Source organism: Gorilla gorilla, chromosome 19, assembly GCF_029281585.2.
Source record: "Gorilla gorilla gorilla isolate KB3781 chromosome 19, NHGRI_mGorGor1-v2.1_pri, whole genome shotgun sequence".
Classification (NCBI taxonomy): Eukaryota; Metazoa; Chordata; class Mammalia; order Primates; family Hominidae; genus Gorilla; species Gorilla gorilla.
In genome coordinates, this window is record NC_073243.2 from 102,207,228 (window position 1) to 102,233,872 (window position 26,645).

The window sequence follows — 26,645 nt, forward strand, 5'->3', positions numbered from 1 at the left end:
TGTGTGGCTGGAAAAGGGGCATGCATTTTAATGTTTGCTTTCTTTTTAGATAATTATGAATAGTCTTCTTTGATACTGTATCAAAACTCTGAGGTAGACTAGAGAGAGAATGAGATTTTAAAAGCCACATAATGACTTCATGTTATTAGGTTTGAATTTGTGGACCCTTAAAAAGGCCATGGGCACCTACTGAGGTCTCCAGACTATACTTTGAGGATGGTTGTGGTAGCAGAAGGAAGCCCCAGATGCTGTCCCCAAAAAACGATGTCCACATGGAAGACCAGGATTCCAAGCAAACCTCCAGTAATCCACTTTGATTATCATTTCATCTCACATTGTGCCTTGTTTTTGGAATCCGGTGTTAAAGTTGACACATGGTTATAAGTAGGTCACAGTGGCCCTTAAAAACAGGGTCAAGAAATTTCACTAGTCAGTCATTTAAATATCAAATTGACAAAAGGAAACAAATAATGTAAAGTGAGGCCCACTAAAAATGATTAGTTTACATGGACACTTACATGTTTCAAATATCAGTCTTTGTAGAGCTTCAGTCTTGCTGATCTCAAATACTCTTTTATGTCCCTTTTAAGAGAACAAATCAGACTGTAAAATTATGTTTTTAAGGATACTGTGTAATAGTCTTTGTTACTTTAGGATGGCAACATGAGCCCTACAATGATATATATAATGGGGTTGGAAAGCTGGGGAGGAGAAAAGATAATAATGATTACAAAGTGAGAACAGATAGGGGACCTACAGAAGCTGCAAGACCCTGAGATGTGAGGCGGAGGAGGAAGGGCTAGGCAGGAGTCGTAGGTTCTAGGGGGAATATCAGGGTTAAGTGTTAGAGCAGGAAAGGGTGAGGTCATGGGTGGACATATTGACGAAGTATTTGAATTGAGGATTATAGAATGTCAGAAGTTTTATGCTCTTAACCATCATGTAGGCGGCCTTTTTGAGAGAACACAAAGGTTCTGGTTTCTTTTTACCTTGCCTTTTCTAGCTTCTCTGCAGGTGTCTCCAACTCACCTTGTTCATGAAAACTGTGGGATTTCTTCTGAAGGCTGGATCCTGAGTCCCTTTTTCTTTTTACCCTATATTTTATCCTTAGGGGATCCCACTCACACCCACAGCTTCATTACTCCTTAAACCCAGTTGTCTTGTAGATTTATATCTTTAGCCCCGACCGCTCTCTGACTTCCGTGTGAATCAGCCCACCCGACATTTTACTTGGTGTCTCAATATACCTTACACTCTGCTGCCAGAAAGCCACTCACGCTCCCCACCAAGCCTGGTCTTTCTCCCAGCTTGCATATCATCACAAATGTCACGGCTATTCTGGTTTCAGGTCTGAGACCACGGAGTCCTTGTTGGCCCTCTTGCTTCGTTAGCCTGGGTTGGATCCCCACCCCAGCTCTGATGACTTGGTATCCACTTCTTTCAGACTCTGCCCCCCCTGACCCAGTCCTGTGAGGCTCCATGATCTCTCACATGAGGGGCCTTTGGCAGCCTCCTGATGTCTGGTTACATCACTGTTGCCCCAGCACAATCTGCTCCACACAATAAAGTTAGAAGCACTATCTGAAAATGCAAACATGCAAATCTGGTTACCCCCCGCCACCAATAAAAAACAGTGAGCAAAAAACCCCCGCTGTAATGCTTTAATTCAAACTGTAAACTCAACAGCTTAACTCAAAATGGAAACAGTATTTTCCCAGTGGATCACAGCAGCCCAAAAGATATTTTTAGCCATAGCTGGGCTGCCTGGAGTCTACCCTGTGCATGTGTGGTCCTACGTCAGCCAGATACACGAGCAGGATCCATCCACAGAATTTGGGACTCTCCTTCTCCCTACCAGACATCCTGCCTTCCTTTCAGTTACTAGGGCTGCCGTACCTGTCCCTCCATCATCAGTACAGTAAGACTGCACATTTTCATCTGCTCCAACATGGTGCAGATGGGGGCACTCAGAGTAAAGGAAGACAACCAGAAATGTACCCTGAGCATTCCCCTGCAAGCTCCGACCCCCTTTCAGTAGCTGCCTGTCTCCCTGGTGCTGCTTATTAAATCTAGTACTGAGTTTATAGGTCTGTATAGTTTAAGGGTGTTTTTAAGAAATAGTCTGAGAATGGTTGCTCTCATAGCAGATACTTAGCCATTACTGGGAGTGCAAACTCAAATCTTAAATGCTCAAGTTGGCCTTCAGGCTTCTGCATAACTCTTACGTAGTCCTCCATCCTCATCCCCCCTGAAATGTTCCTCTGAATACGCCTCATTTTGATCACATTCACCTAATTTCCCTTCCTGGAAGATGCCATCTGTCTTCTGCTATCTTGGCATTATCCTTGCTTGGGCTGCTCTCACTGCTCACTCCTCCCCCACCCACCCTCATGTGGTCACCCTTGCCTCCTCTGTGAGTCATCCCCTCTCTGTCCACTGTTAGCACCATGGATGTTTCCTTTGGAGCATTTATCCTAGTTGTAATTTGCTGTTTATTTCTGGAAATCTGATTCATGTCTATTCTCCTAATCAGACTGTAAGCTTGTGAAATCTGGGACTTTTGGGGGAATGACAGCATGCCCTTCTCTCACTGTTGCACACAGCTTTGGGTCCACCCTGTGAAATGCTCCCCCTGCAATCTGCGTGCTTTAGGCAGAAGGCTCTTCATACATGCATTACGGATTGATTAATTTTTAAAACAGTTCAGCAGGCTGTGGAGGGTCCAGGATAGCAGAAGCCTTTCCTTATTTCGTAGAAGCTTTGGAATTAGCAGATCACTTCAAGTCTTTGGGGCTTTGGGGAAGTGACTTGACAGAGAAAACGTAGGCAAGGTTGAATAATTTTTTTTGGAGATGCACTCTTTGTGACCGTTAAGCCTTTCTGGAAGAACTAGAGTAAGAGGAGAAAAGGAGGGCTTCAGGGGTGTTTCAGAGTCGAGCAGCGGCCATGGCAGCTCCCGTGGGAGGGCTGAGCTGTGAAGGAGCTCTTGACAAAGCTACTCCTGATGTGAGGGGTGGAGGGGAAAGAGGATCTGGGCAGGAAGGGCATGGTGCAGGTGGGGGCCTGCACTCAGAGTAAAAGAGGCAACCAGAAAATGTACCCTGAGCAGTCCCCTGCAAGCCCCAACCCCCTTTTGGTAGCTGCCTGCCTCCCTGGTGCTGTCAGCGGGGCTGCTTGTTAAATCTGGTACTGAGTTCCTAGGTCTGTATAGGACTGGGAGGGTCTTGATGGGAGTGCTCCTATGGCCCTGCTGTCCTGCCTACTCCCCACCTGCTTTCCTGGAATACCCTGCTTAGCTTTGGAGATTCCACGCAAAATTCTATCCACTGTCTTTTCTTGTCAGGCAAATTGACCCCTCGCTTTCTTACGCCTGTGTTACGTCCATCTATTTTTCCACTTTTCTAGTTATGCTTATTATAACAGATTGCACTTGTTCATTGACATGTCTGTTTCTCCCTGTGAGCTCCTCGAGGACAGGGTCCATGCTTTGTTCACCTTTGTCCTTAGTGCCAGCCTGGTAACAAGCACATGGTAAATGTGGCACAAATGGCTATTGTTGGAGCCAATGAATAAGTGAGTGACAGGTGATAGAGTGTGGTTCAGGAGAATTGGGTCACCATGTGTGATACATAGGTGGTAGAGGAGCCTCATGTGTTGAATGTCAAAGAAAAACTCAACAGGCAGATAGTGAAAGGACTAAGGTGTGAAGACAGCAGGGGAAGCAGGAAGAAAGATTTGCATTTCTGCTTGATGAGGGTGCTGAGAGTGCTGATGAAACTGGGAAGGATAGCTTGGAATTTGTTGAGCTAAAATGTGAGATATATTTGAAAGTCATTTGACATCATTATAGTGGAAGACAAGGCTTATATTCAGCAACTTTGCACTAATATGGTTGTATAGGTTGTTATAATATGAAATACTTTCATACCAGTTGGTGAATAGATGATGTCAAAGATCAATATAATTAATAACTGCATATGATTATTACTATGTGGTGCGATCAAGTTGTCATTTAGTTAAAATCAAAATGACATCTGAATAAGGGCAACAGAGACTCAGATTCTGTGGATAGAGCATAAATTGGTACAATTGCTTTGGAAAACACTTTGGTAGTCTCCATGCAAGTGACTACACATATTATTTTTTATGCTCCAGCAATTCCATTCCCAAAAGAAATGGGTATATGTTGTACCAAAAGACAAGGATGAGAACATTCCAGTGGCGGTGGTCAAGCTGTGCTGTGGTGTTAAGGGCCATCGCCATTACCTTTGGTGATGGTTACGTAGATGTTCCAGTTTATTATTATTTTTAACTTTTATTTCAGGTTCAGGGATACATGTGCAGGTTAGTTATATAGGTTAATTGCATGTCTTGGGGGTTTGGTGTACAGATTATTTTATCCCCAAGGTAATAAGCATAGTACCCAATAGACAGTTTTTTGATCCTCACTCTCCTCCCACCACTTTTTGATTACGCATTGAAATGTATAGATAGTATTTATGTCTTCATATAGGTGTTAAACTGTAATAGAAGCTTGTTTTAACAATTATATAAAAATAGACTGGGAACGGTGGCTCACACCTGTAATCCCAGCACTTTGAGAGGCCGAGGTGGGCGGATCACCTGAGGTCAGGAGTTGGAGACCAGCCTGGTCAATGTGGCAAAACCCCGTCTCTACTAAAAATACAAAAAAATTAGCTGGGCATGGTGGTGGGCAACTGTAATCCTAGCTACTAGGGGGGCTGAGGCAGGATTGCTTGGACACCAGAGGTGGAGTTTGCAGTGAGCCAAGATTGCACCACTACACTTCAGCCTGGGCGACAGAGCGAGACTCGTCTCAAAAAAAAAAAAAAAAAAAAAAAATGCTGGGCGCAGTGACTCACACCTGTAATCCCAGCACTTTGGGAGGCTGAGGCCGGTGAATTGCCTGAGCTCAGAAGTTCCAGACCAGCCTGGGCAACACGGTGAAACCCCGTCTCTACTAAAATACAAAAAATTAGCTGGGCTTGGCAGCACCTGTAGTCCCAGCTACTTGGGAGGTTAAGGCAGGAGAATTGCTTGAACCTGGGAGGTGGAGGTTGCAGTGAGCCAAGATCGTGCCACTGCACTCCAGCCTGGGCGGCAGAGCAAGACTCCGTCTCCAAAAAAAAAAAAAAGAATTATATAAAAAAATCATATTTTAAGCTTGTAACAGTATATGCACCACCGTCAGTTTTCTTAATATCCTTTCTGTATGAAAAACCAGTTCTTTGATGGTGCTAATAATTTTATTGAAGTTTCTTCCCCCAAATATTTTTTCTCATTTATTTGCAAATGAGTTTTCAAATGATCACTGTGCGAGTTTTTTTTTTAAATATGTGTTTTATATTTTTATATTCATTTATCACACAAACACTTTCCTTCTCTCAAAAGTTAATTTGCTGCCATGTATTCTCCCCACACCCAACTTTCTGACTCAGTGGCCGTTGTTCACCTCCCACATTAATTTTTAATTGATTAACTCATTCTTTTAAAGGATAATTTTGCATCTTAATTAGATGCTGGTATGGAACTATTGATAAAAACTGTAGCTTCTCATACTTTAGCTTCTTTTTCCCGCCTGACTTATATCATTTTTAGTTCAATTTGTTAAAACTTCCAAGCTTAACAACACCACATAACTGAAAAATGTTTGATCAGAGTCAGTTAGAGCAATGTTGCAGAAACAAAGTTATGGTTTATTATAGCTAGAGATTGGATTCCATTACACTAAATAATTTGTATTTTGCCTACAGTGATAGCTGTATAAGGCAAATGAAAGGAATTAATATTCTCTCTGATTAGCCAAGTCAGCAGTCTTTGAATTTCTAAGTGATCACAAATCTTCTATTTTTTAACCACATGGCTGTACTTATATTTAACTTTCCATTAATAAAGAAATCATAACTTCATAATAATTATTAAAAAATAAAAATTGTATTGACTATAATTTATTCAGCATTACAGAGGCAATAGTGTATTGATTAGAAACATGGATTCTAGGTCAGACTACTGGGGTTTGAATCCCAGCTCATGTATTGTCTGAGTGACCTTGGGCGAGTCACTTATCATTTGGGTACCCTAGTTTCTTTGTCGACAGAAAATGGTTACTGTGCAGATTGAAAGAGTTAGTTTATGTATAGCACCTAAGACAGTGCCTGGTACATAGTAGACACTCAGTAAATGCTAGTGCTTTGTTCTATTGTTACATTTGCTGAAATAGTGATTTAAGACTGAGAGTGAATGTCAATTTAGAAAGTAAGAACATTTTGAGTCACAGGAGTTTATGTGACAACAAAAAGTACAATTTAGGCGAAAGGAAGTATATAAAAAGAGATGATTATTTTTGGACAAACAGCTAGTTCCTAGAAAAAGGTCAAAGTTATTTTGAAGCTAACATTTAAATAAGAGTTATTAACTGAGAGGAATAAATTAGTATTGGCAAGAGTGACTGCTGTTGCTGGCTATTCTGACAGCATAATAATGGTTGGGGTGACAATACAGAGAGAATCTAACCATTATACTTCCCATAGATTGCTACTTTAGTAATAAATAATAGTAACTTATGTTTTATAATGTAGCAGTTAAGATCAAAAGGTGTCTGCTGTGGTTTGATTGTCTCCTCCAAAACTCATGTTGAAATTTAATTGTGATTGTAAAGTATTAAGAGGTGGGGACCTTTTTTTTTTTTTTTTTAAGTCAGAGTCTCACTCTGTTGCCCAGGCTGGAGTACAGTGGCACGATCTCCGCTCACTGCAACCTCTGCCTCCCGGGTTCATGCTATTCTCCTCCCTCAGCCTCCTGAGTAGCTGGGATTACAGGCGCCTACCACCACACCCAGCTAATTTTTTGTGTTTTTAGTAGAGACAGGGTTTCTCGTGTTAGCCAGGATGGTCTCGATCTCCTGACCTCATGATCCACCCACCTCCGCCTCCCAAAGTGCTGGGATTACAGGCATGAGCCACCACGCCTGGCCCTAAGAGGGGGGGGACTTTAAGGGATGTTTAGGCAATGAGGACTCCACTGTCATGAAGGGATTAATGACGTTATCCTGGGAGTGTGTTAGTTATCACAGGAGTAGTTCCTTGATAAAAGAATGGGTTCAGCCCGATTTTCTCACTGTCTCCCATGTTTACTTGTCCTTCTGTTTTCTCCTTTCTGCTAAGGGAAGATGCAACAGGAAGGTCCTCACAAGATGGCTGAGCAGATGCAGGTGCTGTGCCTCTGGACTGCCTAGCCTCCAGAACCGTGAGCCAAACAAAGTTCTATTCATTATAAATTACCCACTTTGCGGTATTCTGTTTTGCAGCCGAAAATGGACTAGGATAGTATTGTAAATTTGTATTCTGTGATATTTACCCAAAGTACTTGAGAAAGCCTGGCTCAGAGCCTCAGAGCTGCCCACTGGACCCACAGCTGATCGTAGATGCATGTGTGAGCCCAACCAGAACCAGAAGATCTCCCGGCAGACCCATAGACTCAGGAAAAATAAAAAAGCTTACTGCTTAAGCCACTGAATTATTGGTGAAGCTTGTTACATATCAATAGCTAACTGATAAAATCAATTTTATCTGGAAAGACTGAGAATCTTTGTCTTACCTTTAAATATTAGTGATATATTCCTCAGGTACTCAAACTCTCCAATAACTGTTACCAAATTCTTGATGTGTACGAAATCCATGTATGCTTCCAGGTTCTCCAGGTTGGTCGTCTTGTTTTCCCCTCATTTGAGCCTGACTTCCCTTCGACTTCTAACCTGACTTTTATTTTTATTTATTTATTTTTTTAAATTTCATGTTCCAGGATACATGTGCAGGATGTGCAGATTTGTTACACAGGTAAATGTGTGCATGGTGGTTTGCCACACTTATCAACCCATCACCTAGGTATTAAGCCCAGGATGCATTAGCTATTCTTCCTGATGCTCTCCCTCCACCTGTACCCCGGACAGGCCCCAGTTCAGCTCCCACTTATAAGTGAGAACATGTGGTGTTTGGTTTTCTGTTCCTGCATTACTTTGCTGAGGATAATGGCTTCCAGCTCCATCCATGTCCCTGCAAAGCACATGATCTCGTTCCTTTTTATGGCTACCTAGTATTTCGTGGTATATATGTACCATACTTTCTTTATCTAGTCTATCATTGATGGGCGTTTGGGATGATCCAGTGTCTTCACTATTGTGAATAGTGCTGCAATGAACATATGCATGCATGTGTCTTTTTAATAGAATGATTTATATTCCTTTATTCCTTTGGGAATAATAATTAAATAGAATGGTTTATATTCCTATATTCCTTTGGGTATATACCTAGTAATGGGATTCCTGAGTCAAGTGATATTTCTGGTTCCAGGTCTTTGAGGAATAACAACACCATCTTCCACAATGGTCAAACTAATTTACAATCTCACCAACAGTGTAAAAGCGTTCCTATTTCTCCACAGCCTCACTAGCATCTGTTGTTTCTTGACTATTTATTAATTAATTAATTAATTTATATTTTTTGAGACAAGAGTTTTGCTCTGTCACCTAGGCTGGAGTGCAGTGGCATGATCTCGGCTCACTGCAACCTCCACCTCTGGAGTTCAAGCAATTCTCCTGCCTCAGGTTTCCAAGTAGCTGGGATTACAGGCACCTGCCACCATGTCCAGCTAATTTTTGTATTTTTATTACAGATGGGGTTTCATCATGTTGGCCTAGCTGGTCTTGAATTACTGGCCTCAAGTGATCCCCGCCTTGGCCTCCCAAAATGCTGGGATTACAGCAATGAGCCACTGCGCCCAGCCATTTCTTGACTTTTTAATAATCATCTGACTGGCACGAGATACTATCTCATTGTGGTTTTGATTTGCATTTCTCTAATGATCACTGATGTTGAGCTTTTTTTCATATGTTTGATGGCCACATAAATGTCTTCTTTTGAGAAGTGTCTGTTCATGTCCTTTAGCCACTTTTTAATGGGGTTGTCTTTTTCTTGTAAATTTAAGCATCTTGTACATTCTGGACATTAGACCTTTATCAGATGGATAGATTGCAAAAATTTTCTCCCATTCTGTAGGTTGTCTGTTCACTCTGATAATAGTTTCTTTTGCTGTGCAGAAGCTCTTTAGTTTAATTAGATCCTGTTTGTCAATTTTCACTTTTGTTGCAATTGCTTTTGATGTTTTTGTCACAAAATCTTTGCCTATGCCTATGTCCTGAATGGTATGGCCCAGATTTTCTTCTAAGGTTTTTATAGTTTTGGGTTTTACATTTAAGTCTTTAATCCATCTTGAGTTAATTTTTGTGTAAGTTATAAGGAAGGGGCCCAGTTTCAATTTTCTGCATATGGCTAGCCAGTTCTCCCAGCATCATTTATTAAATTGGAAATCCTTTCTTCATTGCTTGTTTTTGTAAGGTTTGTTGAAGATAAGGTGATTGTAGATGTGTGGTCTTATTTATAAGATCTCTATTCTGTTCCATTGGTCTATGTGTCTATTTTTGTACCAGTACCATACTGTTTTGGTTACTGTAGCCTTGTAATATAGTTTGAAGTTGGGTCACATGATACTTCCAGCTTTGTTCTCTTTGCTTAGGATTGTCTTGGCTATATGGGCCTTTTTTCATTCCTTATTAACTTTTAAGTAGTTTTTTTCTAATTCTGTCAATGGTTGTTTAATGGGAATAGCATTGAATCTATAAATTACTTGGGCACTATGGCCATTTTCATGATATTGATTCTTTCTGTTCATGAGCATGGAATGTTTTTCCATTTGTTTGTGTTCTCTCTGACTTTCTTGAGTGGTGGTTTGTAGTTCTTGAAGAGGTCCTTTGCTTCCCTTGTTAGCTGTATTCCCTGTGTTCCTAGGTATTTTATTCTCTTTGTATTAATTGTGAATGGGAGTTCATTCATGATTTGGCTCTCTGTTTGTCTATTGCTGGTATACAGGAATGCTTGTGACTTTTGCACATTGATTTTGTATCCTGAGACTGCTGAAGTTGCCCCACTTTGGGGCACTCTGGCTGCCCCTTGGTGGAAGGATTATGCTGCACTGGGGGAATCCTATTTGTCCAGACTGCCTGGATCCCTCAGAGCCAGCAGTGGGAAAGACTAAGTCTGCTGATCCACGGAGACTGTGGCTCCTCCTCCTCCCCAGGGGCTCAGTCCCAGGGACATCAGAGTTCTGTCCCTAAACCCCTGGCTGGAGTTGCTGAAATTCCTGCAGCGAGGCCCCACCCAGTGAGGAGGGATGGCTGACATGACTTTTATCTGGTATATGGCATCTCTGGTTATTGACTTGGTTTTGGGCCTCTTCTTGTCTACAATTCTGTCTTACTTTGTCTACCAAGATTCATTCTTATCTAACTCTGATCTCCCAATATCTGACATTGATATGTCCCTGCTTTTGCCTTTAGTAATTAGTATCCCAGCGTCTGTTGTTGTCTACATGGCTATTCTCACTGGGGACACTTTTGCTGTCCAGGAGTCATTTGGAAATGCCTGGAAACATTTTTGGTTGTCACAACTGGTGATGCTGTTGTCATCTACATGATAGAGGATAGGGATGCTGCTGAGCATTCAGAAATGTGAAGGACAGCCCCTCTATAACTAAGAATTATTTCACAACAGTGTCAATAGTGTTGATATTGAGAAACCATGGTCTAGATCTACGACAGAGAATGGTTCCTTGAACAGTGCAGTTGTTAATCTTAGGTTTAACTGTACTTAGGTTTTCATCTCTATGGCCCAGCTATTCTCCTAGGAAGCCTCAGGAACAAATTCTTTCTCCTTCTGATGTACCATAGTTCATCCAAACTGAGCCAAAATTCCTTAGGAAGCAGGTGTCTTCCCCAGAGACTGTGTGAGAGCCTCACTCTCCAGTTTAGCCAGTCCAGAGCTCAGCATAACAATAGAAGATTACTCAGAGACTAATCTATAACCTAGGACTTTTACCAGGGTCCTTAAAGAGGTAAATATTTTTCCTCTTTACGTATAGTTTATGTATGACTGAACTTAGCAACTGGTGCTTTTAAACACAATAGTGTTTAAAATTCCTTCAATGGGGTTTGGGTTTGTAGAACTTGAGTATGTTAAGCATACTCTATGGCTTCTTCAGGGGCTTGTAACCTTGTCTTTATTGCTGATAAAGGAAAATCAAGCAAACCCTGCAGGGGAACATCTCTGTCCTCACAGAAACATAAGGATAGCCTGGTTATCTGTTCTCTTATCAATTGTAAACAATTGACCCCACTGCCAACCCAGCCTCTAGTCATTTAGCAAAGGAACACAAGGCAACATCTTGACAATGGTAAAATGATGGTTCAAACAGGCTGGGGGAAAGCTGTAGACATTTCACCATACAATTTGATCGTACCTCTCACAAAATTTGTGTTTGATGCCTCATTGGTATATTCTAGTTTGCATATAACCATCAGATCTCTATGGGTCAGGCATCTTTATGGGTCAGAGAAGTAGAACCACAACAAGTGTATAAAGTATGGGGGTTATTATAAAAATTAAAATTAGGCCTTGCAAATGTGGGTGCTGCTGGAGCTGCCTATGCTGATTGTTGTCTTGCGTCGAGGGCTGAGCATGAGGTTGCTATAGGTCTACCAGAATGATAGTTGGAAAGGACAGCTAGATGTCCAGAGAAGTATGGACAAACTGGGATCCACGAGAAGAACTGGATCCCAAGAGGGCAAACTGGAGCTTGCAGATGTCCCTCACCACCTCCATGTGGGCAACCTGCAGGAGAGGCAGGTGCCCTTGATCATGGAAATGCATGTGTTCCTGACACCCAGGGATCAGAGAAACTGAAGAAGGAGATCACAGACCCATGAGATTAGTGTTATTAATTTTTCCTTTTGCTTCTAGCTCCAATATGGTTCATCCCAGAACTGTAACTGTTCCTGTGTATTAAATATGTTGACAATTTGTTCACCATGTATATTTCTGCATTAACTTTGATTTTTAAAGAACATTGCATTAAAATATTTGCCTTGACTACTAAGTGCCTCTTTAATTGTCATGCCCCAAGGCAAGTTCCTCACCTGCCTCACCATAGTCCCAGCCCTGCTGTGGAAACTGAAGGAGCTGCAGGTTTGAGCACTCCATTACACCTTCTGGGAGGCTGGAAGTTAGTGATGGTAGGCGTGAACTCTGTAGTGCCTGGCACCCTGCACTCACTGCCCTTCAGGGTGGAAGGAGATAGAGTTGCTTCTTTATGTCTGCACTCCAAACCTCATACAAAACATCCCTTGTGGCCAGCACTCACTCAGGACCACACAGGGAAGGGAATTCTGGGAAATGTGCTTTTAGCTCAGCTTAGTTGACACAGTTCCTACAACATCCACACAGTTTTGTACAATTTTATTCTTTTGTATGAAAGATGTTGATGGATGCCTCTAGATTCGGAAAGCTTCTCTCAAACTGCATTTGGAGGAAGCCCAGCTGACCTCCTTGTCTCTCCCCATACATGATTACTACGTTTGGAGCTCACTGTAATTGTTATAGCTGCAAACCAAGAAAAATGAAGTGACCATATGACCTAAGTAAAAACAACCCCAAACTAAAGACAGAGAACTTTTAGAAGAATCATATCGTCTAAGTAATCAGACAGCTGCTGCTTAGATACAAGCATTCTTGGTTCACTTCCAAATGCTGTCAGATTCTATTTGCTGGATGTCCAATTCTGTTTGAATGCTCGTGAATGCTGAATCTGGTAACTAGCCCAAGGCTCTAGTGAGGGAAAGCAATCAGATGATCAGGATGAATCCTCCTGGAACTATACTCTATGACACAGTCCTGGGCGGGGGTGCTAGGTGTGGGGAGGAGAATCTAAAAGGAAATACGGTACTCCACTAAGGCAGAGAAATATTGAGGGACTTCTTGGTACTTCAGCAACAAAACACCCTGGATGGTGTTCAAGATGAACCATTTTATATTGCATTTTGTTCTCTGCTGAATAGTATTATATTATGTTGAGGTGACTGTGTTTGTTTTCTGAACCCATGAATTCATTGAGAGCTCCCAAATGACTCATGTTCTCCACACATAGCAGTCAAAATGCTTTCAGTGGAGCCAGTCCTAGTGGATTATGCTTAATTCCAGCAGAGAGAAATAGTAGCTACAACCTCATTTCTGTCTTCCTCCACTAGTTTCTTCCCCAGTGAGATTTTGATCAATTTCTCCAGTAGGAGGTGATCACTGATTTTAAGACTCCTTTTCTTTTCTCTAACCTATGGTGAGAACTTGAAAGCCTTGATATTCTGTTTGTGAAAGGAAAGGAGATGCCTTCAAAAAAAAGAAGAGGAAGAAGAAAGAACAACTTTTACACTTCTGTCTCAGTGGGAAATCCATGTTGAGTTCTGATACATTAAGCAGTTCGCAGACAGAAATTTGAAAATGCTTCCAGCTGTTTAATTTCTGTCGGCTCTGTTGAGATGAGAGCCGCTCAGAACACGTGTGAGTCAACCATTTACCCAGAGACAGCACTTAATACTCTGATATGGCATGGGCCAGGAAGCCCAGAGCAGCATGTTGGAGACAGTATGTTACTACTATTGATGACAGGATTACTTCTTGCATTTACTTCTAAATGTATTAATTGGGAGACTGCATGTGTGTATTTGAGTACCTTTGGTGACTTGCTATTCAAAAAGTATAAAGAATTGAAGGGGAGAAAGGGGCATAATTTGTATGTGTATTGAATTTCATTCACAGGGGCAATATTAAAATTTGCTGCTAGAAAATCTTGAAAATATTTCTCCTTCCTTTCCATATAGAAAGAGTTTTCTAAAATCTCTTCTTTTTCTGGAAAGGAAGAAGGAGAAAGATGGAAGGAAGAAGACGGTGGGTTATTCAAGAGTGGAAAACATGGTTTGGGGAGAAAACCCATCCACTTTCTAAAAAATAAGAAAATGCATAAACATTCAATCCTCTTGAAGAGTGGGTTTCAAGAGAGGCCAGTTGTGAAAATATAAGGAACCTCTGTGTTAAATGCCCATTTCAGGAGGAGTTTAACACCTGAGTAATCATACACGAATCAGAAGCATTTGCAAACTGTGGTTTCATATTACTGTCTGATGATCCATGAAGAAAGTGGGGAGGAAACACATTAAGTGTGTTTTTCTAGAACTTCATATTCCTTGTGGCATGTGTAGACACTTTGGGGAGCAACCTGCATCTTGAGTATTGGTGGTTTCTTCATTCCTTTCATTTACCTGAATAAACACTTCGGAATCGAACACATGTGAGTGCTCAGCACACTGCATTTAAAGACAAGGAATATTCTTTGTAATCTCTGCAACTAGACAACCTTTTTGGCCTTGCAGTCCCCTCCCACTCCTGATGTTTCTTCTGCAGCTGTTGTCACTGTCTCTTTTAGTCCCTCCTGGGAAGTCGTATTCATAATTTTTAAAATTAAGAAGTCATTATAATGTTACGATTTGCATTTTTAGGTTAGCTCTTTCCATCTGTTTTCCATAAAAGATACTTCTGCAAAGTACATTTGGCAAGGTTTTATTTAATAATAATATTTTCTAAAAACCCCACCAGCAAAGGCAATGTTCATTACAAACAGAATGGGAGAAGGACTGTGCTTCTCGGGTATGACAGATTTTGCTTTAGGATTAGACAAAATGTTTCATGTGGCTTCTGTGAAGGATGAGTTTTCTAGCCAAATTCGCAAGAGAACAATTGTGGCCTTCAATAGTGGTAACTAGGGGGAAAGGAGGCAGAAAGACCTGGAATTCCTATTTTAATGACACTATAAAGAAGCAAGCTCAGGAATCATCTTTGGGTTCTACTCTAAGCCATGCCTCACGTGTCCTCTGAATGCAGCCACCGTGTTGGTTGCCCTTTTGGGACATTGCTACATATTTAAACCTTTCAAACTTTTTTTTTTTTGGTTTGTCGTCCTTTCCTCCTCCATTTGTTGTCAGGGTTCAGCTTCCTGAAACATGTAGCTGGGCTTATGAGTTCCAGGCCCTCATCCTTCTGGAGCTGTTTCTGCTCTTCAGGGGCTACCGGACTTCTCCTGTCCCTCCTGGGCTGCAGATGCTAGGAGAGGACACCACTCTGGAGGTGGGGCAAGGCCTGGCCTAAGTTTCCAGTCTCCACCATAGTTGGGTATGTAGATGTCTTCTCTGAAGACGTGGGGCAAAATGGGAGTTAGAATGCAGAAATGAAGAGGTTGATCTTAGGTATTAAATAGGACAGTCTCCAGAGGTCATTGAGAAAGCACCTAAGAGGTTAAACCCTTTCCAAAGAAGTTCATGAACATTTTTTCCGGGACTCACCAAGATGTCTCCCCACAGGACTCACTGTATTTGTCCCGTTTATGCCAATCACTGTAACCTCCTGCTTCTAACCTGCTCGGAGGGAGATACTGCTCACTTTTGGGGAATCCTCACAACCCACTTTCCCACACATCCCTCCTCCCATCCGAGCGCAGCCACACATCTGAGCCATTGAGTTGTGGTAACTCCATGGGGATTTCAGCAGAATGGTCAATGCTGGCCAGTAGTGCACCAGATATCCCTTCTCCCTGACCAAACCCAAAACAGGTTTGTCGGGGAGGCTGTGGGATGTCGTACTGTGTGATGAACCTGTGGGAACACAGATCCGCATGGCTGTTTCACTGCTGTGAGTGTCTGCATGCTGTTCCTTTCCTATGGCACAGGTTGGACCAAGCTCATAAATGTCTGTCTCCCCAGACAAGACTCCAAGACTCTTTCTTTTTCTAGTCTAAACCTGAAGTTGCAAGATGGAAGCACAGGAGCTGAATTCAGCTGGCAGCCTTATTTGACTTGGCTGGTGCTGAGTTGTAAAAATATTTGAATATGAATGTCTGTAGGTAGGACGTACCCTTTCCAGTTCCCCACCACATTCCCAACCACTCCCCTGTTGACTCCTGCCCGCTCCCTCATTGATTTTCCCTGCCCGGTTCCCAAAGTCATTTGAGTCTGCAATCAAATGGAGGAGGGAAATGATGCCTAGCTGCCTCCTAATTATGAGAATTCCTCTCTCTTCCGTGAAGTCTGTCAGTACCCTGTTGCACACAGTAGATTTTATTTAATTTCAATCCCTGTTGGGACTTCACAGAATCAGAGAAGAGCCATATCTCTTTTACTGGGGCTCCCTAAGCACAAAAGAAGAGGTTTTAGAAGGACCCTTATGATAAGAATGCCCATAAACCCAGGTCTGAGGGATGATGTCCATCTGCATTACTTTTGGGGGAAGTTTAAAATCAATTGGTTTGGCTTAAAGACCAGAAGTTGATGGGATTGAGGCAAAGGGGAGGTCACCATATGGCCTACAGAGATCTTTCTTCTTGACTGAGAAAAGGAAAAGATGGGTTGAAAGAGATGGAGTTATTGCTCAGACAGAGTGGAGGTGGTATCTCTACCCAGGACTTGGGGCTCCAAGTCTGGGACTTTCACCTCTGTATCAAGAAAGACCTGTAGTATGGGGATTCACACCTAACATGAGTCATACTAAAACTATGGATCAGGAATAAAAATAATTAAATATAAAAGCCCTGTGGCAGCAATGTCTTGCCACCTGAAGGAGATAGCAGAGTGAGCTCTTAGTAAAACTGTGGGATTCCACTCTTACCCAGAAAATGAAATAGGATCCCTGAGTCTTGGCTGGAGGGGGAAGATGCTAGGGAATCCCTGAAGAATAATGCAGGAATTTCTAGACTTTTAGGATCTACACATTTTTCAAAAGACAACCATACCAACAGTTTTTCCTGATTACTAACATCTTCCTTTGCCATATAGGACATTGAAAGCAAACAATAAAACTAGCACCACCTACTACCTCTATAATTTTATAAAATAAAGGAGTTTTTAAAACCAAAGTAGCACAGAAATAATCTCAAGTGAGAGCAGTTCTTCCAAAGAAAAGTTGTTGGCAAATTTCCGCCAGCAAGCCAGGAAAAATAAAGGATATAGTTTAAAATATTGCACATAGAGAAAATGCATTATAAAATTTTATGTTGTATATTTTGCTTCTGCAATAATCTTTTCAATTTGTAAAGATATATTTGACGTCCTAAAATAAACTCCAACTCACTCCATGTAGTACTTTGTCTTTCTTTCTTTCTCTTCCTCCCTCCCTCCCTTCCTTCCTTCCTTCCTTCCTCTCTCTCTCTTTCTTCCTCTCTTTCTCTCTCTCTCTTTTCTTTCTGTCTCCCCCTTCCCTACCCTCCCCTTTTCTTTTCTTTTTTTCCCCGTCCTCTTCCCTCCCCTCTTTTTTTTTCCCCCGAGACAGAGTCTCGCTCTGTTGCCCAGGCTGGAATGCAATGGCGCAATCTCCGCTCCCTGCAACCTCCGCCTCCAGGGTTCAAGCAATTCTCCTGCCTCAGCTTCCTGAGTAGCCAGGACTACAAGTGCAGGTAACCACTACCGGCTAATTTCTTTTGTATTTTAGTAGAGACGGGGTTTCACCGTGTTGCCCAGGCTGGTCTTGAACTCCTGAGCTCAGACAATCCACCTGCCTCTGCCTCCCAAAGTGCTAGGATTACAGGTGTGAGCCACCTGGCCCAGCCTCCCCTCCCTTTTTTATTTCTCCTCCTTCTATTCCTAATCTCCCACTCAGGATGTAAGATACTTTGGTTTTATCACAGTTGCTATTGTGAATTAGGTTGATATGGGAGTTTTGGTGACATTTCAAATATTTGGAATATTCTGTGCAATACGAGAAGAGGTTAAAAAAAAAAAAAGGCCTGGTCTTCCAGTGGTTTCTTCTGCTCTCCTCATATGGGGCACCCCTGTGTGGGGCCAGAAGAAATCAGACCAGATGCTTGGGGTTGCATGAACTCTACAGGGAGCCTTTTAGCACTGTCAGTCTGGGGTCCCCAGGGCCCGTCGTAGAGAGGGAGAGTATCCTACAGAGAGAAGCCAGGGGAGGATGTCAGTGGACAGCGCCAGCCTAGTGCAGCGTAGGGGCCTGAGTCTCAGCAGCAAGCACCCACGCGGACACCAGGACCTCCACTGGTTAGGTTTAAACTCAGGACATGTTATTTAGCGTCTTTAATTCTTTGTTTCCTCATATGTAAAAGGAAAATCAAAATAGCTCTCCCTCACCAGGTTGTTGTGAAGATTACCTGAGTGGTGATGTCTGCCTGTGAAGTTCTCAGAACCATTTCTAATGCACCCTAAATCCTCAAAAAAATGATTGCAATTATTATTAGGCCAGAGCATGTCTAACAGATTAATGATTAATGTAATTAATGGAAAAATTAATGATTACAGGGCACTGGCGAATTTTAGGATTAGATGCACTGTTTCTTCAAGTCAATATAGTTATACCTGACAGAGTATGGTTATTATCTTTTGCCTGCATATATTATTTCCCCAAACTTAATTAAAATATCATTTCTTCATGTGCTAGAGTTAAACTATTTAATTAATCTACCTAAAGAATCTTTGGCTAGTAGCCCAAGGGTAGGATAAATTCACAGGTGCAATTTAATTTCTGGGCCTATCTATATTTACTTACATTCATGTATCATATTCCAATTTTAGATTTTAAAAATCCCAGAGTTATTGTAAGGACAGTGGAAAGTAAAAGGTGTGAGGGCTGTTTGGAAACATCTAATTAAATATCTATTTCCAGCGCACTCATTCTGGCTACCCAGAGTGGTGGGTGGACAGTGATTATAATAAATATTTTGATTTTTGAATTACTTTTTTTGCACTGGCTTAAGCAAAGGGGTTTTTTTAAAAGGGGAAAATAATTATAAAAATTAGAAGCTGTGGCTACGGATATGATTCTCTCTTTGTTGGTGTGAACTGCTCTGGAGAATTCATCCTCCAATCGAGCCAATCATAACAGTCTAGAAAATAAAAAGTTAAATAGCTGGGTGTGAATTGCATTGCTATGTCTATATGCCTGCTGTTGCATCATTGTTGAGCTCTCTGAATCACACGGAAACTTTTGGGAAACATTGCAGATAATATTTACTTTAATTTTTAAGACGACCATACCATAAAAGGAAAAGTTTATAAGCCTGGGAGCAAAAATATGTATACATAAATAAAGTTACTTTTTTGATCTAGAGATAAAACTATATAATAGAATATTTATGCCCATATATAACTTTATTATGTAATAAAATCTACACTTTTGAAATTAGCAATGAATCAAGATTATTTGCAATCAATTTGTTTCTGTTGATTTTCTTTTTCTGCCCTGGGCATATGTCCATATCAGAGTTGTACTCTTTGATCATTGTGTTTGCTAGCAATAGGCAAATTATGACACTTGGGTTGAATTGTCCATTTCCCAGGGTGTATTCTGATTTGGACAGGGCATTTCTTGTATATATTAAAATGCTCAATGGCAACTAGTGCAGCCCCTTATTCATAAAAAAGGCTTGACAGTTATTGAACTGAATGACAGCTATCAATGGACTGTTCTCCCCTTGTCTGCGCACCATTTTGGACAGATGAGATAATTTCAGATGGCACCTTTTTACGCATGAAGAGAGAAAAATCTGGGGTAAAATTCCTCCTGAAAATACTGTTGGTCTTGGTGAACAGGCTTCCCCCATCTGAGTGTGTGCAGTTGGGGAGGACAAGGAGAAGCTCTGTGATTGCTCTGGCGAGCCAGGGCTGAGGGCTTTATGTCTGTGTCCAGGGATGACAATTGGATCAGACAGAGTGGACACTGTGGCATGATTTGGGTGGTACCAGAAAGTCATTCATCATCCAAATCTTCCTGTAAATAGTAATTATGGCATTGGCTACAGGAAAATATGATGCTTATATGAATGCAGCCAGCCTCTGAAATGACAACTGTTTTCTCGCTAAGCTTGGAAAGGACATAGTCAAACTGGTAGTCTATCTTGCCTGTAATCATCTAGAATTGTCTGGGGAGGTGATCCTGCCCCTTCAACTTGGATCTTTCATTGGCTTTCTTAATCCAATTCTCTCCTTTTTAAGATTTCCTCTGATAATCCCTTTTGCTCACATTCTCCTGATTGTGCCCTGGAGACTGACCTTGGTTCTTGTCTTTTGCTGTTATTGACAGGAAGGGCAACACCAGCTGGTCTCATAAGATCTAACAGAGACAGGCTGATCCAGAGCCTAGGTGATTCAAACCCTGCATTATGTAACAAAACTGTAGAAAATGTTAGTTCTTTTTTAAAATCTCTTATATTCTTCTGGTACTTATGTTTTCAAATAAATGCTATTTTGAGAAAATTACTACCTTGCATTTTAAGTTAGTTTAGTTTGCTTTCATGACATTTTCTCTTGTGGATTTCCATCGTCATAGTGACTATGACGTGTCCCTCCCTGCAGTGTGCATTTGATCCTCTCATTCATCCTATCCATATGGAGAACACCTGCTTGGCTTTCAAAATGCAGTTCCAGCATCTCCTCCTCCATTTTCTGGGGGATTGGACTACTTACCCTTTTGGGGGCTCATATTATGTCCTGACACTGCTCTGCAATCACATTTATAATACTTTATGGTACTTTATTTCTATGTTTGCCATTACTTATTTGCCTGTAAGTCTTTGAAGAGTGGGTCCATGTTTTAACCATCTTTGTATCCCCAGTGTCTAGCCTAATGTACATAGTAGATGTTCAATAAAGTCTTATCGGATGAACCTATTAAATCAAAGGATATAGACAGGGAGGAGACATACCATGTGACAGCTAAGACTACAGAGACAAAGGATGTAAACCTTTTCATGGGAGGGTGGAAGAAAAGTGTGAGGAAAGAGAAGGTGCTCTGAAACAAAACACTTGTTTTGATATTTTATAAGAATGCCGGCATGACCAAGAATCTGAGGTTACTCTGGCCTATCTGGAAGATAAATAGGCTGTTGAGATGCAGTTATGAAGCCTAAAAGGGAGACCAAGGCCAAAGCTGTAAATGTGTGAATCCTTTGTACGTAGGAGGTGTTTGAAGCTGTGAATGTGGATGAAAGTACCAATATAGAGAGAACAGAGTGAGAATAGAAGACAGCCCAAGAATCTAAAGTCATGCACTTGCAAGGGAGTCAGAGGAAGAGAGGTAAGAAGTAAATCAGGTGATAGCTGTGTCATAAAAAGGCTTAGTCATGTTTCCAGAAGGATGGGTGGTCAACCATGCTAATGCTGTTGAAAGATTGAGAACTAAAAAAGTACATGGTAAAACAACAAATAAATAAAAGGTCAAGTAATATAAAGAGTACTTAATATGTCCAAGTCTAAATTTATTATTTTCTCCACCCCAGTTGTTCTATCTTGAGAAATCCCAAAGAACACGCTCAGGTTTGATGATTCACTAGAAAAACTCACAAGATTCAGCATATAGTTATACTCATGGCTATGATTTATTACAGAAAAAGGATACCAACCACAATTAGCAAAGAGAAAAGGCACATAGGGCAAAGCCATGGGGAAACCAGGTGCAAACTTTCAACAATCCAGTCCCAGTGGAGTCACACAGGATGCACTTAATTACCTCAGCAATGAATTATGATAACACATCTGAAACATCAATTATTGAAGCTTATTAGAGCCTTGCTGCTCAGGATTTTTATTGGGGGCTGATCACATAGGTACTCTGATATAGTTTGGCTGTGTCTCCACCCTAATCTCATCTTGAATTGTAGCTCTCATAATCTCCACATGTCGTGGGAATGACCTGGTGGGAGGTAATTGAATCACGGGAATTGGTTTTCCTGTGCTGTTCTCATGAAAGTGAATATGTTTCATGAGATCTGATGGTTTTGTTTTATAAAGGGCAGTTCCCTGCATGTACTCTCTTGCCTGCCACCATGCCTTTGCTTTTCCTTCGCCTTTTGCCATGATTGTGAGGCCTCCCCAGCCATGCTAAACTGTGAGTCAATTAAATCTCTTTCCTTTATAAATTTCCCAGTCTTGGGTATGTCTTTATTAGCAGCATGAGAATGGACTAATATAGTAAATTGATACTGTAGAGAGTTGAACGCTGCTGTAAAGATACCCAAAATTGTGGAAGTGACTTTGGAACTGGGTAACAGGCAGAGGTTGGAACAGTTTGGAAGGCTCAGAAGAAGATAGGAAAATGTGGGAAAGTTTGGAACTTCCTAGAGACCTGGAGGGCTCAGAAGAAGATAGGAAATTGTGGGCAAGTTTGGAACTTCCTAGAGACTTATTGAATGGCTTTGACCAAAATGCAGATAGTGATATGGACAATAAAGTCCAGGCTGAGGTGGTCTCAAATGGAGATGAAGAACTTCCTGGGAACTGGAGTAAAGGTCACTATAGCTAGGCAAAGAGACTGGTGGCATTTTGCCCCTGCCCTAGAGATCTGTGAAACTTCGAACCTGAGAGAGATAATTTAGGGTATGTAGCAGAGGAAAATTCTAAGTGGCAAAGCTTGAAGAGGAAGCAGAGCATAAAGGTTTGGAAATTTTGCAGCCTAATGATGCAATAGAAAAGAAAACCCCATTTTCTGGGGAGAAATTCAAGCCACCTGCAAAAATTTGCTTAAATAATGAGGAGCCAAATGTTAGTCACCAAGAAAATGGGGAAAATGTCTCCAAAGCATGTCAGAGACCTTCATGGAAGTCCCTCCCATCACAGGCTCTGAGGCCTAGGAGGGAAAAATGGTTTCCTGGGCCAGGCCCAGGGCCCCCCTGCTGTGTGCAACCTAGGAACTTGGTACTTTGCATCCTAGCCACTCCAGCTGTGGCTAAAAGGGGCCAAGGTACAGCTCAGGCTGTGGCTTCAGAGAGTTCCAGACTCAAGCCTTAACAGCTTCCACGTGGTGTTGAGTTTGAGAGTGCACAGAAGTCAAGAATTGAGGATTTGGAACCTAGATTTCAGAGGATGTATGGAAATGTCTGGATGTCCAGGCAGAAGTTTGCTTCAGGGGCAGGGTCCTCATGGAGAATCTCTGCTACAGCAGTGTGGAAGGGAAATGTGGGGTTAGAGCCCCCACACAGGGTCCCCACTGGAGCACTGCCTAGTGGAGCTGTGAGAAGAGACCTCCATCTTCCAAACCCCAGAATGGTAGATCCACCAACAGCTTGCACCATGCACCTGGAAAAGCTGCAAACAATGCCAGCCTGTGAAAGCAGCCAGTAGGGGGTCTATACCCTACTAAGCCACAGGAGTGGAGCTCCCCAAGGCCTTGGAGCCCACTTCTTGCATCAGAATGACCTGGATGTAAGACATGGAGTCAAAGGAGATCATTTTGGAGCTTTAAGATTTGACTGCCCTGCTGGATTTCACACTTGCATGCGGCCTGTAGCCCCTTTGTTTTTGCCAATTTCTCCCTTTTAGAATGGGCATATTTACCCAATGCTTGTATCCCGATTGTATGTAGGAAGTAAATAACTTGTTTTTGATTTTACAGGCTCATAGTTGGAAGGGACTTGACTTGTCTCAGATGAGACTTTGGACTGCGGACTTTTGAATTAATGTTGAAATGAGTTAAGACTTTGGAGGACTGCTGGGAAGGCATGATTGGTTTCAAAATGTGAGGGCATAAGATTTGGGAGGGGCCAGGAACAGAATCATACGGTTTGGCTGTGTCCCCACCCAAATCTCATCTTGAATTTTAGCTCCCACATTCCCCAATGTGTCATGGAAGGGACTTAGTGGGAAGTAATTGAATCATGGGGGCAGGTTCTCCCGTGCTGTTCTTGTGACAGTGAATAAGTCTCATGAGGTCTGATGGTTTTATAAAGAGAAGATCCCTTGCATACACTCTTTCCTGCCACCATTTAAGACATTCCTTTGCTCTTTCTTTGCCTTCCACCATGATTGTGAGGCCTCCCCAGCCATGCTGAACTGTGAGTCAATTAAACCTCTTTCCTTTATAAATTACCCAGTCTGGGATATGTCTTTATTAGCAGCATGAGAGTGGACTAATATATATCCCCTCTGTGTCTGGCATGTATGCAATTTCAGATTCCCAGCAGGAAAGCAGGAGTTCAACATAAACCAATTCTTTTCACAGATACTTTCAGCTCAGTGAATGGTGCTTATCAGTTAACAGCAGAAACCCTCCTGAAAAGTAAGTTCCCAGATGCCAGCCAAGAACCAATCTTGTCAGCAGTCAGTCTTTTTCTGGAATTCCCTGTAATGGTGAATGTCATTATTATAAAATCTATTAAGCAAGTCAGAAACCCACGCATCATCTTTTGCCCCTTTCTGTTTTTGGCTGACCACGTGGTTTTGGATTCAGGAAGAATAATGAGAAAATATAGAACATACATACACACACGTATAGACACATATTTGAAGGATTCAAAGAGCTGCTCAGGCAATGAGCATTTCTGGAGCTAAGATACGGAAAAAAGAGGGAAACAAAGAGAGGCATCTGGCATTTGGAGCTGCTTTTGCCTAGAAGGCAAGTGCAAAATCAGAAAACAAAAATGACATCTGAGAAGTTAAGATTATGAGCAAAGTTCTTTGTAGTCTCACAAGGATAGAGGGACAAAAATTGTAGTGAATGACCTTCTAAGGAGAAGTCCTGTGATTACTGCAGGTTTTTGGTTGTTATGCTTAAGGCCTATATCCTATGAGTAAGGGTGAACTGGAAACACGCCATTCCTCAGAAAGACTGAAAAACAACTTCTAATCAGCTCAGTCCCAGACGGAAATAAAGTGATTTGCCAGAGGAAAAATTAATTTCTCTCTGGAGAGTGATAACCTTATTCAAAGTCTTAAATTGTCTCTACAATTTTTTATACAACATTTGACAATGTTGTGTTTGAAAATAAAACAGGTGTACAAAAAAATAAGGTTTGTCCAAAAACAAGAGAAATACAGATAGTAAAAACAGACCCATAGACAATTAGAAATTGGAGTTATTGTACATGGATATTAAATACTCACAATTAAGATGTTCAAGAAATACAATTACAAGATGAAGGATTTCAGCAGAGAATGAGAAACCATAAAAATTCCAATGGAAATCCTATAATGGAAAAATAAAAATAAATGAAATTGCGATTTCAATCAATGGGCATCATGGTAGGGTACTGTAGAGAGAATTAGTAAACTGGAAGCAAGTCTGTAGAATATGTCCAGAGAGATATTAAAAAACACAGAGAGATAAAAAGTCTCAATATATAGAAGAGTAAGTAAGAGATATATGGGTCATAATGAAAAGATTGAATTTCAGGTATGATTGTAGTTCCAGAAAGAGAGGAGAAAGAAAATGAACAGAAACATAATCATGGTCAAGTATTTTTCAAGAGTTTGGGAAGACATTAAGACTCAAAATCATGGCCTATGAGCCTCAGCAGGATAAATACAAAGAAAACCATGCTTTAGCATATCACTGTCATTTTTGAACACCAAACACAAAAGGAAATCCTGAAAGGAGCCAGAAGTGTTGAAAAGGCAGATGACTTTGAAAGGAAACAGGAAGAGTGACAACTGATTTATGATGGGAAACAATGAGAGTCAAAACACAACTGAATAATCTCGTTAAAGTGATATAAGAAAATAACTGTGAACCTAGAATTTTACTTTAATTAGCAAAACATTCTTCAAAAACAAAGTGGAAATAAAAGAAATACTTTCAGAAAAGTCAAAACTAAGAGAACTTTTCAGGAACCCATTTGTGTTAAAGAAAACAGCAAAGGGAGTTCTTCAGTTCAGAGGAAAGTGATCCCAGGTGAAAACACAGAATGCTGAAAGGAAGACCAACAGAAAATGGAAATGAAATGAATAGTGACTATAAAAACATCAAAAATAATGCATTGAGATGTTTAACATACATTATCACTACAAACATGAGAAGAAGAGCAAAAATTATAAGGGATGAGTAAATAGAGTGGAAGTGTACTAAGGTCATTGTATTGTGAATCCATAGGCATAGTGGGATACAAAATCATACTTGACCCATGACTTTGTCTTGTTGATTTTACATCCTGGATATCACTAGAATCTGTGTCCTTCTCTCCATTCCTTCATTCATACCCTCATCCAGGACACCATTAGCTCCATCTCCTGAAAGACTGCAGCCACACCCACTGGCTTCCTTGCTCCCCCTCCACACCTCATATAAACTGTTCTCCACTCAGCAGCCAGAGTGATCCTCTGACAGCCTCCATAATCACTTATCTCTGGTCCAACTCCTGCTTTTATTTCATCCACCTATATGGACGTGTTTATTCCTGTAATGCTCCCTGACCCAAGGAAGAAAGAAGATATGAGGAGGTCAGCCATCCAGCTTGCTGAGTCACCACCACTTGCTGGTGGCCTTGTGATCACAGCCTTAAGCTAGTGCCCTCGCTTGGTTATGGGGCAGTTTGTGGCCTCTCTCTCCCTTTGCAGAGGGTCTTCCTGCATGCCACAGGCTGAAGTCTCCTTCTCTAGCTGTACCCTGTCACTTCCAATCTCTGGAATTCCTCAGTTTCTGATTCAATAAAGAATGTACTTTTTACCATTCCATTAATGGGTTTAATTTTTTGTGTATGGGAACTGGATGATGATAGAGCACTCTATCATCATATGAAGTAGCCTATGATGATAGGCTACTTCACCTTCTTTTTTTTTTTTTTGAGTGGAGTCTAGCTCTTGTCACCCAGGCTGGAGTGAAGTGGCGCGATCTTGGCTCACTGCAACCTCCATCTCCCCGGTTCCAGTGATTCTCCTGCATCAGCCTCCTGGGTAGCTGGGACTACAGGTGCATGCCACCATG

General features: G+C 41.5%; 1 protein-coding gene and 1 long non-coding RNA gene across 14 annotated transcripts in view; one reads left to right on the plus strand and one right to left on the minus strand.

Annotated features, from left to right (window-relative positions):
• TAS2R1 (taste 2 receptor member 1) overlaps positions 1-26,645 on the plus strand; it is a 286,550-nt gene that overhangs the window by 19,240 nt on the left and 240,665 nt on the right. For 8 of the 13 annotated variants that reach the window (XR_010131816.1, XR_010131808.1, XR_010131809.1 and 5 more), the window contains one exon: positions 7,185-7,266. The gene's annotated coding sequence lies outside the window, so the exon portion shown is untranslated. Of the gene's footprint in view, positions 1-7,184; positions 7,492-7,821; positions 7,857-20,911; positions 21,160-26,645 lie in introns of those variants that run through there. The other 5 variants (XR_010131815.1, XR_010131817.1, XR_010131812.1 and 2 more) reach the window with 5 other exon arrangements.
• Positions 245-24,911, minus strand: LOC129528080 (uncharacterized). Its single transcript, XR_008673274.2, has 3 exons — positions 24,830-24,911; positions 519-582; positions 245-400 (listed from the first exon to the last, which is right to left on the minus strand). It is a non-coding gene; the product is annotated as an uncharacterized lncRNA (long non-coding RNA).